Consider the following 13,026-nt stretch of genomic DNA (forward strand, 5'->3'; position numbering starts at 1 on the left):
CATATTTTACTTGCCTTGGAGTGACCAGAGTGCTTGTGTTATGTGGCGGATCCTAGCGCCGACAGGAAGCTCACCATGACCTTCTCCTTGTTCAGCCTGGTGAGCAGGACGTCAGTGTGTCTGACGATAGAGTCACCTATTACAAGTGTACCAGGTGTGTTGTTTAGCCATAAGGGCTGTGACTGTTTGGCACACTGGCTTTGTGAGCTATGTGTTGCATGTCTTTTGTTTTGGGGTAGCAGTTGCTTGGGTGTCTGCTTTGGAGGTCTCTGCTGCTTAGGCAGATTTTTATTTAGAGCCTCCGAGTATGTTTTTGTGTGTTTATGTGTTTGGTTTGCTGTCGTGGTAGGTCTATGTGAGACTGGAATTGTAGTGAGTGTGGTTTCCTTCTCCTCCTGACTGGTTTCACCAGTACTGAGTTGAGAGAGCTTAGCCTCCAGTTTGGCAATATGGTTGCATCTCTCACATGTGTTGGAATTTGTTGGGAGGAGGAGAGGGTTGTCTGTGTACATGAGGCAGTTGTAACATTGCCTCAAGATTCCCAGATTCACCAGCTGGACCGGAGTGGAGATTGACAACTGATCTTTGAACATGCTAGAATAGTATTGGGAATTCCTTTATAATTGAAAAAAAGGGCCAATGGTGAACAAGTTACTCAAGGAGAGTTTGTGAGGGTGTAGTGCTTTTAATTTTTAGTGCTGACTTATATAATTGCTTTAGTGAGCAAGTGCCAGGTAACTTAAATGCAATGTGTTACAGGTAACTTAAATGCAAAAATGACAAACAGTAACTTTCTTTCAAGTGAAACAAGGAAATAAGTACAGTAAGCAATACAGATATCACTAGGGATCCACAGAAGCGCTGAAAAGCTGAGTTTTAAGTGGAATTAGCGTTTCAGGGAAATAACAAGCAAACAACAAGCATACAAACAAAGCTAGATTCAGCAGGCCTGGATCTAGTCTATGCTACAGCAAACAAGGTGTACCAATTTCAGTAAGAAACAGTTCAAATATGCAGGCACTATAAGCCTTTAACCAGAAATTCCCAGCTCAGAAGGGCAGAGTCCAGCCTCTCCTCCCACAAGAGTGCAGACCACGAACCTTCTTACTGTAAAATAACTGGCCTGAAGCCCAAGTGCTTAAACCAGAACTAATACACTTTTAGAATAACAGACACTGAGCCCTCAATCAGCAGTTCACAACTTAGAAGGGTGTAAGCTACCTGTCCTGCCAACACAGTGCAGGCCACAAACCTTCCTAATGTAAAACAACTGGTCTGAAGCCCAAGTGCTTAATCCAAAAGACTTAGAATGATAGCTACACTTTAATCAAGTAACTACCAAGCAGTAATAAATACAATTGAATACTTTAAAGAATGCCTGGATTGGTGCTCAAGTTATACAAACAAAGCTAGATTCAGCAGGCCTGGATCTAGTCTATGCTACAGCAAACAAGGTGTACCAATTTCAGTAAGAAGCAGTTCAAATATGCAGGCACTATAAGCCTTTAACCAGAAATTCCCAGCTCAGAAGGGCAGAGTCCAGCCTCTCCTCCCACAAAAGTGCAGACCACGAACCCTCTTAATGTAAAATAACTGGCCTGAAGCCCAAATGCTTAAACCAGAATTAATACTCTTTTAGAATAACAGACACTGAGCCCTCAATCAGCAGTTCCCAACTTAGAAGGATGTAAGCTACCTATTCTGCCACTACAGTGCAGACCACAAACCTTCTTAATGTAAAACAACTGGTCTGAAGCCCAAGTGCTTAAACTAAAAGGCTTAGAATGAGTTACACCCAGCAGTAATAAATACAATTGAGTACTTTTAAGATGACACAAAAGCAAAATAAAGTAGGAAGAAACACAAACACAGTAAAAGCAGATACATTTTTTTTTGAGTGAGCAAATGAGATGGGCCCAGGAGTTACAGGACAGAAACAAGTGCAAATGCAGGCCTTCAAATCAGAAAATTGAGAGAGAGATGGAAGACTGCCCAAAAAGCCAATAACTACAAATTATGGGCCAGAACCACTCCTTATGTGGTAGACAGGTTACCTAATGCTTACCACTTCCACTGATAAGCTAGAAGGCTCCCTCCAACACAGAAATGCTTGGGGGGCTCAGAAGCTTACAAACAGTCCTGGATACAGCAAATCTGTATCTGGAACACTAATTACAGGAAAGGTAGGAAACAGGCTTACAATTTTTTTTTTCAGAAAAGTAGGAAAAACAGTAGTAAAAACAATTCACATGCAGTGCCTTGCATGATGGAAGTTCCAAAGCCCTACGTCCTGTGTATATCAAGTAGATTTACCCAGTGTGCCCATTAAGTATGGTAATTAGTCCTCAACTCATTCTTATTACTGAATCACTCAATCTGCTTGATGTTCCGGGCAGGTAATCATAGTGCTAGTAATTACACAATGACATTCACACACCTGAGCAGTTCAAGACCAAGTATTAAGATTTTTTGACTAGGAAATATCTTGTATATGAAGGTTGAGAATCTGATCATGCCATCCATTTTTGGGGATCTCCAAGCCTCACAAATCTGTTGACAATCCACCTATGTGGCTAACTGTAGCATCAGAGGGATCTAAGAATAAGCCAATGGCTAAATTGGTAGATTTTCACCTTAAGGGCTTCTTCAGTGACAAAAACATGTTTTAAAAGACACCTGGCACTATTTACAAGCTATTTTTGCCATGTGTATGGTCCTGATGTGTTGATGGCCACCACTGATGTCAAAGGCTTAGTTTTGGTAATACCATAGGACATTGGAATGGAGTAGTTCTACAAGACTTTGACATGTACAAATCTATGTAAAACTGACATTTGAATCATTTGTGAATGTAAGGATCATGTGTTAACAAATAATTTTATGTATTTTAAGAATGAATATTTTAAACAAGTTAAGTGGTAACAATGGGTGCTGCCACAGCACTGATTTTTACCAACATTATACTTTGTTGATGGGATTGCAACTTTGTATTTGGCTCTAAGCTTTGGAATGACATTGCAAAGTATTTTGAGATTCCTGTAGGACATTTTCATTTTATGGACTGTTAACTCTTATATGCTGAATTAATTTTATGTGTTATTTTTGTGATATATCAACCAGACTACAGAATGCTTGAGTTTTACCAATGAGACAATAAGGACAAGATGAGCTTTTTGGATGTGTTATAGCACAAGAACTATGATGTGTGTTCCATGGAATACTCTATTTACCATAAGGCACCTTATTCAATCAGTTTTCATTTTAACAGATCTCACCCCCTGTGACAGAGGAAAAACACAGAGAAAAGGTAGCTGATAAGATTGTCCAGGCTGGTCTCTGAAGAGCTCAGATTTCTGGAAGAGTGTGAATTTTTAAAAACAATGGGCATGGGCTGGATTCACAAAACCTCTGCGTAAGACTTAATATGTCTTACTCAGAGGCTGCAGTTGAACGGTATGACGTCAGCATGCCATGCATATTCATGAGGGCATGCTGAATCATACTCTAAACTAACACGGTCTGTGTAGGAAAGTAGGGGGCGTGTCTGATTGCTGAATACAACAAAGGGACATGCCCCAGAAGAGTCAGTCCTGAAAGAAAACACCCACGAGCGAGTCCGCTGAAATGTCAAGGAACACAACACCCCACAGACTAAACCCTACTGAAAATGTGTAAAATGTAAAAATAGCAGTTTCCTTTTTTTTATAATTTCCAAAATGTTTGCCCGCATTTGCGCTCATTTGCGTGGGTATGCCCTTTGCTCAGCCACAGTTAGCAGACATTGAAAAGTATATAAGATCTAAATATGCAAATTAAGCCAAGTAGCAATAGCATAGCGGTAGAGACGTCGGCCAAAGAGGAGATATTCATGGTTCGAGAATCCACAATATCATTCTCCATTTTTATTTAAATAAGCATGAAACAATCCACTGACATATATAACTATAATTTAAGTAAAATGTAATGAAATGGCCCATGTATTTGTGAACAAAACCGATGTAATATATAAAAAAAGGATCATAATTGCCCATAGCTTAGCAACGCTTTAACAAGCTTAATATGAGTGCCCGTAGCTAAGCAGCACTTTAACAAGCTTAATATGAGTGCCCGTAGCTGAGCAGTGCTTCACCCAGCTTAATATGAGTGCTTATAGCTAAATAACGCATTACCCAGCGTGAGCCATTTGCGCGGAGCTGCGCAGCGCGCCAACCAGCTTACCGTCAGGCAACGTTGGGCAAGCTGTAGCAAAGTCGCCTTTACACAAACACACCTCCTAGCTTGTCTAGACAGTAGTAAAATAAAAAAAGCAATGACAAGGGTCGAACCCGGGATACTGTGCACCATAGTCAAAGTACTGAACCACTAAGCCATGACAGTTGTACTTAGAAATACAGTATTACCACACATATAGGAATGAATGAAAATATAACCATGACCAAGCAGGTTTGCTGTAAGCTGAGAAATATCCAAAATGGCCAATCACAGATAAGTGTGGGAAAATTGGCATATATAAGCCCCATATGTGGGAATACACACCATAACTGATTGTGGTACCCATTTAAAGTCAGGATGGCAGGTGCAGGAGAGGGAAATTGCTTTAGAGCACAAAGGTGGGGTGTTGAGGAGTCAAAATATATGGTTTGGCTCCTAGTCCACCATCATGAAGGCCAACTCATGCAGGGCCAGGTTCAATGGGGAGCGTACAAGGCAGAGGCGTGGAACCGGTTGGCACATGATCTCACCAGTGCCACAGGCATTCCGAGGACTGGTGAACAGGTCCGTCACCACCAGGTGGACCTGAAGCGATGAAAGGAGGACCAACTGAAGCGATGGATCCAGGAGGCCTGTCAAATGCCCAATGCCCCACTACTGAGTAAGTATCCATGTAATTAAGTATGTAAGAAATGCTATCCTAGCCTATAGTATGGATAGGTATGTTCCAATATTCCTTCATTTATATTACAGCTGCAGGTGTTCATTCCACGAATCGGCAAGCCTATGCTGATAGACTGGCAAGGTTGCACCACCAGGCAGGTTAGTAATTATTCTGCTGGTATTGTTATGGAATATAAGTGAGACAGCCTATAAAAGAGTTCAGTGTTGTAACCCAATAATAAAGGTCAAATAAGCCTAGAAGAATGATTCTGCTAGTATTGTAAGATTAGATAAGTGATGCAGCCTGGAAAAGAAAATTGCAATCCAGTAATAAATATTAAACAAGTCTCAAATAGAGTTTCAACCTGTATTGTAATATCAGATAACTGCTTCAGCCTGAAAATGAGTGTTGTAATCAATCAACAAAGGATAGACAAGTGTCAAATACATCCTTGTAAATTCTGCCATATGAAATAAGTGAGTCAGCTGGAAAGGATTGTTGTAACCCAGTAATAAATTTTAATAAAGCCTAGAATTAAGTACCATCCTGAAATGTAAATATAAAATAAGTGAGAGAGTGTGAGAAAGACAGTTTGAAGCTACCAAGAAAGCTGCAATAAGTCTGGAATAAAGGTATACTGCATTCACTACATAATGAAATGAATGAGACAGCCACAACCAAAGAGTGAAATTTCTTTAATAAAGTACAGAACCTGGACTGTGTCCGTCACACAATTTGGATATGTTGCTGTACCCTTGCATTCTGGAGATAGTATGGTTGTATGAAATGCTGAACATCTACAGTTGTCTATACCCATATAAATCAAATGTAGCAGGATGCTTTACCTGAACACAGCCAGATATGAACATATATGAATAAAAATGGAATGTATATTAATGTAGCAGTAACATCCCCATCACCAACATTCCTAAGGTTACATACAGGAAACTGTACTAATACATGTAGGGGATATATATCTGCATCTACTAGGAATGTACAGTATATGTATAGATAGTTTAAGTTGTTAATGTAACATTTCTCCACCCTATCCTATTCTCACAAATGATGCCATTCCACACCAAACTGGGTATGTGTATTCATAATTAATTCCCATGGACATTTGTCCTGTTGGTTTATACATATCTGCATGTACGTTGAAGCATGTGCCCTGTTCAAATATCCAAACCTGATGGCCTGTTGCCACCAATGAACCCTGCATGCTGTTGGAATGTCCTCTGTTGTTCTAAATATGTATGTGTTATGCTTGCTGCTCAATGTTCGGAATTCATGTGTGTTTGGTTAATGGGAATACTGATGCATGCTGTTACAACTAATTTTGAATGGTGTTGTTTGTTACTAACCCAGAATGCCATATAATACTGCTAAACATAGGACAACAGCTAAGGCGGGTTCCAGTGGACCCACCTCTCCCACCTCATCTGGCGAGTGCACCTGGCACCAGTGCCCAGGCCGGGACCTCCTCCTCCGGTGGCCCTGTGCCACCTTCGGGTGGAAGTGCTGCAGGGGATGGGGCTCAACCCCCTCTGCAAGCGTGGCCAGAAGAAAGCCTCCACTCACTGTTCATAGGGTCCAGTCTGTGGTGCATAGTGAGATCAGGCGTTCCATGACTGATCCCCTATGCCAGCTTGAGGTGAGAGTGGCACAACTCATGGGTGTTCCTGCCCATCCTATGCAGCCCTCAGCACAGCCCCGGCCTGGCCTGTGAAGGTGCAGTGGTAACTGCCCATGGTTGGGGTTCTCAGTTCCACTGTTACCATCTGTGGACTCATGGGCTTGCGATATCCAAACATCCATCCCTGTTAATTGTGTTTACTCCCCACATGTGTCATACTCCGCCCCTGTATGCATCTTGTTTGTCTTGTCTGTTAACCTCCCCAACCTACCTCCCCAAATATGCCTACTTCCTATACCTCACATTCCACTCTCACCTGAAAATAAAATAAAAAAGGGCACTCTGTTCCCACAAAAAATTACGCCCCATACATAGCTGCCCATTTCGCATACATGTCTGCTGGACATGTAAACTGATAATTACAATTGGCTGTACAACATATTTAGTTGTTCTCACTCCTCTCTCAGGGGTGGAAGGTGTCAAATCTCACTCTAAATTTCTAGCATATGCACAGCTGTTGCTGGTAAAGAATTGGGCAGCTATGGGCCTTCCCTACATCCTTCCTGCACATCCCGAGCTTGTTTCCCTACTGTCCTACCCTCTTTGTGCCCCCTTTTTCACCACTGTCCTATTTTCCCATTTTCTTTTCTTTAAAAGAAATTAGCACGGGTGTTAGCGAGAGTAAGCACTTTTAAGCAGTATTCAGCGGGTGTGCGCTTGTGTGCGCTTAGCTAAGCATAGATAAGCATAGCTAAGCATTGTGCAAACCCGCTTACAACTGCTTAAAAGTGCCTTAGACACGCTGTATGACAAGGCCTGTAGTCTGCTCATCAGCAAAATAAAATACCCCTGTCAGTCTCGAACCCCGGACCTTGGAAACACTAGACTGCATGAATTACCAGTGAGCCACAGCAGATATACAAGAACCTGGTACTGAAAGAAATATATCATGAAATACAATGAGTGAATGTAAAGGGAAAATAGGAAGGCCATTACACAAAGCTTGTTCTGTGTATCTTTACTGGCAATTCTTGTGGAATTGCATTGCATGAGTGTGATAAGAGAAACAGCCATGCTAGTAGGTAATAATGTTACATTAGCACCTTACAAACCCCACACAGTATCAGACCAGGATAAACACCACCATATTTGAATAGGTAAGAGGCCAGACCTCACAACTGTGACTGATTTACAGGGATGTCCCTGATTTGCAAACAAATGTTACCTGTGCCCCACTGACTCCCTGTGAAATGTACTAACAGTAGGCAGAAAGGTGGGGAATCTCACGTAATGGTAACTGTCAATAAGTTACAGTAGACACTACTTGCATGTCAGAAATGGTGTAGTAATACATATGCTCAAAATACCCCACAGTCACAACTGCAGAATATCTGAAATATATCACTGGTGTATCCCACTGATATGTACCTTTCCCTGAGGCTGGTCAAATATATACCTGAAAGTATCTCAGGCCTGGAAGTGTCAGAAACACACAGGCCTGTCTGCTGTTACACACTCTGCGAATAGCTGTAGAATTACTACCACAAGCATGCCCTTATGCAGGAGTACAACACAGAAATATCAAAGGATGTGGCCATCTAACATGCTAATGACAGTATAGCAGTTCACAAGCACTGCATGTGCCTGATAATCATAATTGTTAGTACAATATACGTAGTTGTCCTCACCCCTCTCTCGGGGGTGGAAGGTTTCAAATGTCACACCAAATGTCAAACATATGTACAGCTATTACAGTTAAAGAAATGTGCAGCTATGGACCTTCCCTACTCCCAGCCTGCACATCCCTAGCTGGTGTCCCCACTGACTTCCTGCTTCCCGCTTACAACTGTTTAAAAGTGCCTTGTTCACTCTGTATGACAAGGCCCTAGTACTGCTCAGCAGCAAAATAAAATACCTTTGTAAGTGTCAAACCACAGACCTTGGGCTCACCAGACTGCATGAAGTACCACCAAGCCACAGCAGACATTTAAGAACTTAGTGCTGAAAGAAACATATCATGCATTACAAGGAGTGAATGTAAATGGAAAATAGGAAAGCCATAGCAATACATTCCAGTAAAGACAAATATCAGGCATTCAAGGAGTGAATGTAAAGGGAAAATAGAAAAGCTATAGCAACACATTGCAAGAACTACTGTTGTATGCCAGTTAATCCACAAATCCCACAGGAAAGTACATACTACCATGTAAACAGTGTTAGCATTAGCAGGTGTGAGTTAACATACACACTGAGAAGAGTGAACTGGAAGAAGCAACAGCCAGGTTTCAGTTACAACATGCATTTCAGTGGCTACAACACAGCCTCAGATATGAGAGATATACCAACCTTCTGACTGACACAACAGTGTCCACAGCAAACCAGCATAGTCCCCACCTTGCAAAACTGAAAGACCTACGCCTACCTAACCTATCATTTTATAGCAGTGTCTTGAAATCACAGTGAGAACTGCAATTACCACACAGCAGGCTGCATGCAATTACTAAATGCTGGCCACCAATTGGTGCAAAGGCCATCACATGCACAAGTGCATATACCTACAAAAGCAGCCTGTACGGTCAGTCCACACATGCAATAATATAATTGCAGCAACTGGTGGGAGAGAGAGAGAGAGAGAGACAGAGACAGAGACCAAAAAAAAAAAAAAGCAAGCAAGCAAGCTAAAAGAAAAAAGCTGTCACAGACACCGATCCACAAAATACAGAAATACAATACATCAACAGGTACAACTGACAGAGGCGAGAAATACAAAGGTAATGTATGTAACAGATATGTATTTGCTGGCATCTAAATGATGTGTCTGAAAGGTAATCTACATACTGTGAACCCTCCATATGTGTTAGCAGTCTGTATCTATATGTATATGCAGATGTGCATAGGGCAAGGAACATACCGCAACTGTTAGTGAAGGCTGGACATACATATGTAGTTGAAGGTTGCTATGTGCACATATCAATGTAGGTTGTAGTGTGTGGTATTGAAAACAGCATGCAGTGCAGGTATATGTCATGTGGTGGTGAACGTCTGTGGGACTGAGCCAGTGAGGCCTGCTACAGCTATACGGCCTGAGGACAGCATAATGCATTCTGCACAACACTGTGCAATATCATTACAGAATGGTATGTCTCACAACTGTTTCAGAAGTGATATTCCCACCATGAAAGGTGGGCAGTCTATGTGCCTAGATGTGCATGTATATGTACAGCAATGGATGTTTAGAAGTGTGTGTGTGTGTGTGTGTGTGTGTGTGTGTGTGTGTGTGTGTGTGTGTGTGTGTGTGTGTGTGTGTGTGTGTATATATATATATATATATATATATATACATATATATATATATATATATATATATATATATATAGGTCCACTACAGAATCAAAGCTCATAATCCCAAGCCCAAAATCCTGAGACCAAAATCCCAAAATTCACAATCCGAAAGCCCAAAATCCTGAAACTCAAAATCCTGAAAACACAAATAATGCTAATATGTCACTATAAAGACACTAATATCTACCAACTGACCCTGACCCTAACCCTAACCCTAAGGTCCATCACTATCGCACACTCACCTGACCCGGCCTCTAACCCTAACTCACTTAAACTGCCCCAACCCCAATATTTGTCACTATTGCATACATGCCTAACCTGCGCCCTAACCCTAACTCACTTAAACCGCCCCTAACCCTAACATAAAACCAACCGCACACTTACCTGAACCCAACGCATGACCTAACACCACAGGGCTAACAATAGCAAAGCCACAATGACGTCAGTATGTCCATTTTGTGTTTTCAAGATATTCAACTGTGCACATATGTCAGGTAGGGGTATGGCATCAAAGACTAGGGTGGATTACCGTTGAAACTGTAAATGTGCATTGCATTCATTGCATGGGATGACAATATTCTTCATCCATTAGCTTAATACATACCCCCAGTGTGAGGTTGTGCACTGTATCCCAAACAGTGTGCCGAGTGCTGGTGTATACTAGTTTGTTGTATGGAGTGTGGCAGGCACTGTCAGACAGTTGTGGGCTGAGCACTGATATGTGGTATTGAACGTGTGTATCCTCTGATAGACAGACAGATGCTATATATGGCAGTTAAGTGATATCAGTACATTAGAATATTAAGTGTGCCACATGACTTGCTCACATATTTTTCTTTTCCTTCCAGGGTGATGGTGCATCAGCGTAACCCACCTTATACAGCAGCAGAGGATCAGGAAATCCACAAGAGCCTTGTGCAGAATTTCTCTGTGCTGTTTTCCAGGACCAGCCAGAACCAGCATGAGAAGGCTGCACTGTGGCAAGATCTTGTCCATCGGGTAAATGACATAGGCATGCATAACCAGACATATGAGCAGGTACGCCATCACTGCAGTGATTTAATTAGACATGTCCGGCAGTGTGCGTCTGATATCCACAGACAACAGCTTGCCACAGGTGGTAGGGTACCTATCCACCCCCCCCCCCTCACCAGTGTGGAGGAGCACCTCCTAAGTGTTGTGGCTCCAGGCCAACAACAACAACATCCACAAACATGTGTCATCATGGAGGCCGGAGCCACCCAGCATATTGAAATGGAGTGTGCAGGTAACATGCCATATCTGTAGTTGACTGTTCTCTGTACTGGTAGTTATGCATGTGTGAGATGTGTACTGTGTGTGTAGCTGTTAACCTGCCAATTCTTCTGCAAGATTGATATTCTGAGTATAATCTGTATACCTGTGAAAGCCAACTGTTGTACTACTGTATTTTATCATACTCACAGTATCAATGGCACAGTTGTGGCCACTGGCAATCACTCTCATATATTTGCAGGTCCCTCTGGAGTGACAGCAAGGCAGCCAATCCATGCTGATGAGTGTGTAATAACAATACTATTTCTAATGACATGTACATGTCATATGGAGGTGTAGTGTGTGCACATGTAACACACCTACACATAATGCATGCTCTGCATGTTTGCTGTGAGACTATGCCTATCCCATTATTCTCAGTAGCTGCCTCACTCACATGCAATACACAGAGCATAACACACATGTGTGACAACACAGTACTGGACATTGGATAGGCATACCTGATACACATGTACACAGCACACACACATGTTTGGCATAGACACTACACCTTAGCCTGCTACACATGTCCAATTATGACACCTGCTGTATGCTCACCCTTCAGTATCCCGCTTATCATCTATGAAGCACACATAATATACCTGAGGGGTAGAGGCCTATCATTTCCTTGTGCAACAGTCTTGAACAAATAATACATTCATGTTGGGCAATGCTCACTATTGGCCACCTTACACACCCATGTAACAAGTGGCTGTGTAATTATGGATGTAGTCATGTTACTGCACTTCAGGTCCAGCATGCTAGCTGCCTGTCTGGCACACATTTTTATTGTTGACTGACCACAAGAAGCATGTTGATCATGGCTCACATTACTACACCAAATTCAGTTCCACTGACCACAAATGTACACATAGCAGTTATTGCGTAGCACCATCATGTGCTGTGTGTGTGCGTGTGTGTGTGTGTGTGTGTGTGTGTGTGTGTGTGTGTGTGTGTGTGTGTGTGTGTGTGTGTGTGTAAATATATGCACCCACAGCTTGTAATACTTGCACAACATTGTGCTGTCCTTGGACACATTGTGTCCCAGGGTGGAGTCAATCACTGACCAACTACACGGAAGCATCAAGTACACGTATACTGTTATTAGCAAGGGCTGTCTACACTTGCACTGCATGTTCCTGTGCAACACATAATCTGCATGATGACACATGTGCAGTGATGTTTTTCCTTATGATACTATCACCCACCCTCAAACAGTATTGTGTATGTGTTGGATTGCAGGTGTGTCTGTGTTTGTATCTGCTGTACTGAGGAGTGTGCCTGTATGCTTGTGTGCCTGTGTGCCTGTGTGCATGTGTGCTAACATCATGCACACATTTGTAAACTGTGTTTCCTATCTTCCTCTCACGGTTCTGATGTTGCTCTGGTGGAGTGCAACAGGGAACCTGAAGCCACTGCTGGGGATAATGATAATGATGATACATGTATAATGGCACAGGGAGGTGTGACAGGGTCTGTCGTTGGTCAGCCAATCACCACTACACAGCAGTCAACCCCATCAATGTGCACAGTCATCCTGCCAATACATCCATTGTCACCAATGTCCTTAGCTGAGGGACAGCATACAGTGGGCATTGACCAGGGTAGTGTAGTATCATTGGCACATGCATCCCCTCACAGCAGCCATGGCCAGATTCCTGACATGGTACCACACAGGCAGATGTCCATGGGTTCTCGTGGGAGCATCCGTGGTCGTACTGCCCCTGTCAGACGTGCCCACAGAGGTCTTTCAATCTCAGCTATGTTCTGGGCTGTAATGCAGGCACAGGCACATATGGAACGGTACACCAGACAGGGTCTGAGTGAGCTTAGAGCACATCGCACTGCTATGAATGACACTATGCGTGATGTTGCGGCTGCC

This window comes from Protopterus annectens, chromosome 3.part0 (assembly GCF_019279795.1).
Source record: "Protopterus annectens isolate FY-2018-M chromosome 3.part0, PAN1.0, whole genome shotgun sequence".
NCBI lineage: Eukaryota > Metazoa > Chordata > Ceratodontiformes > Protopteridae > Protopterus > Protopterus annectens.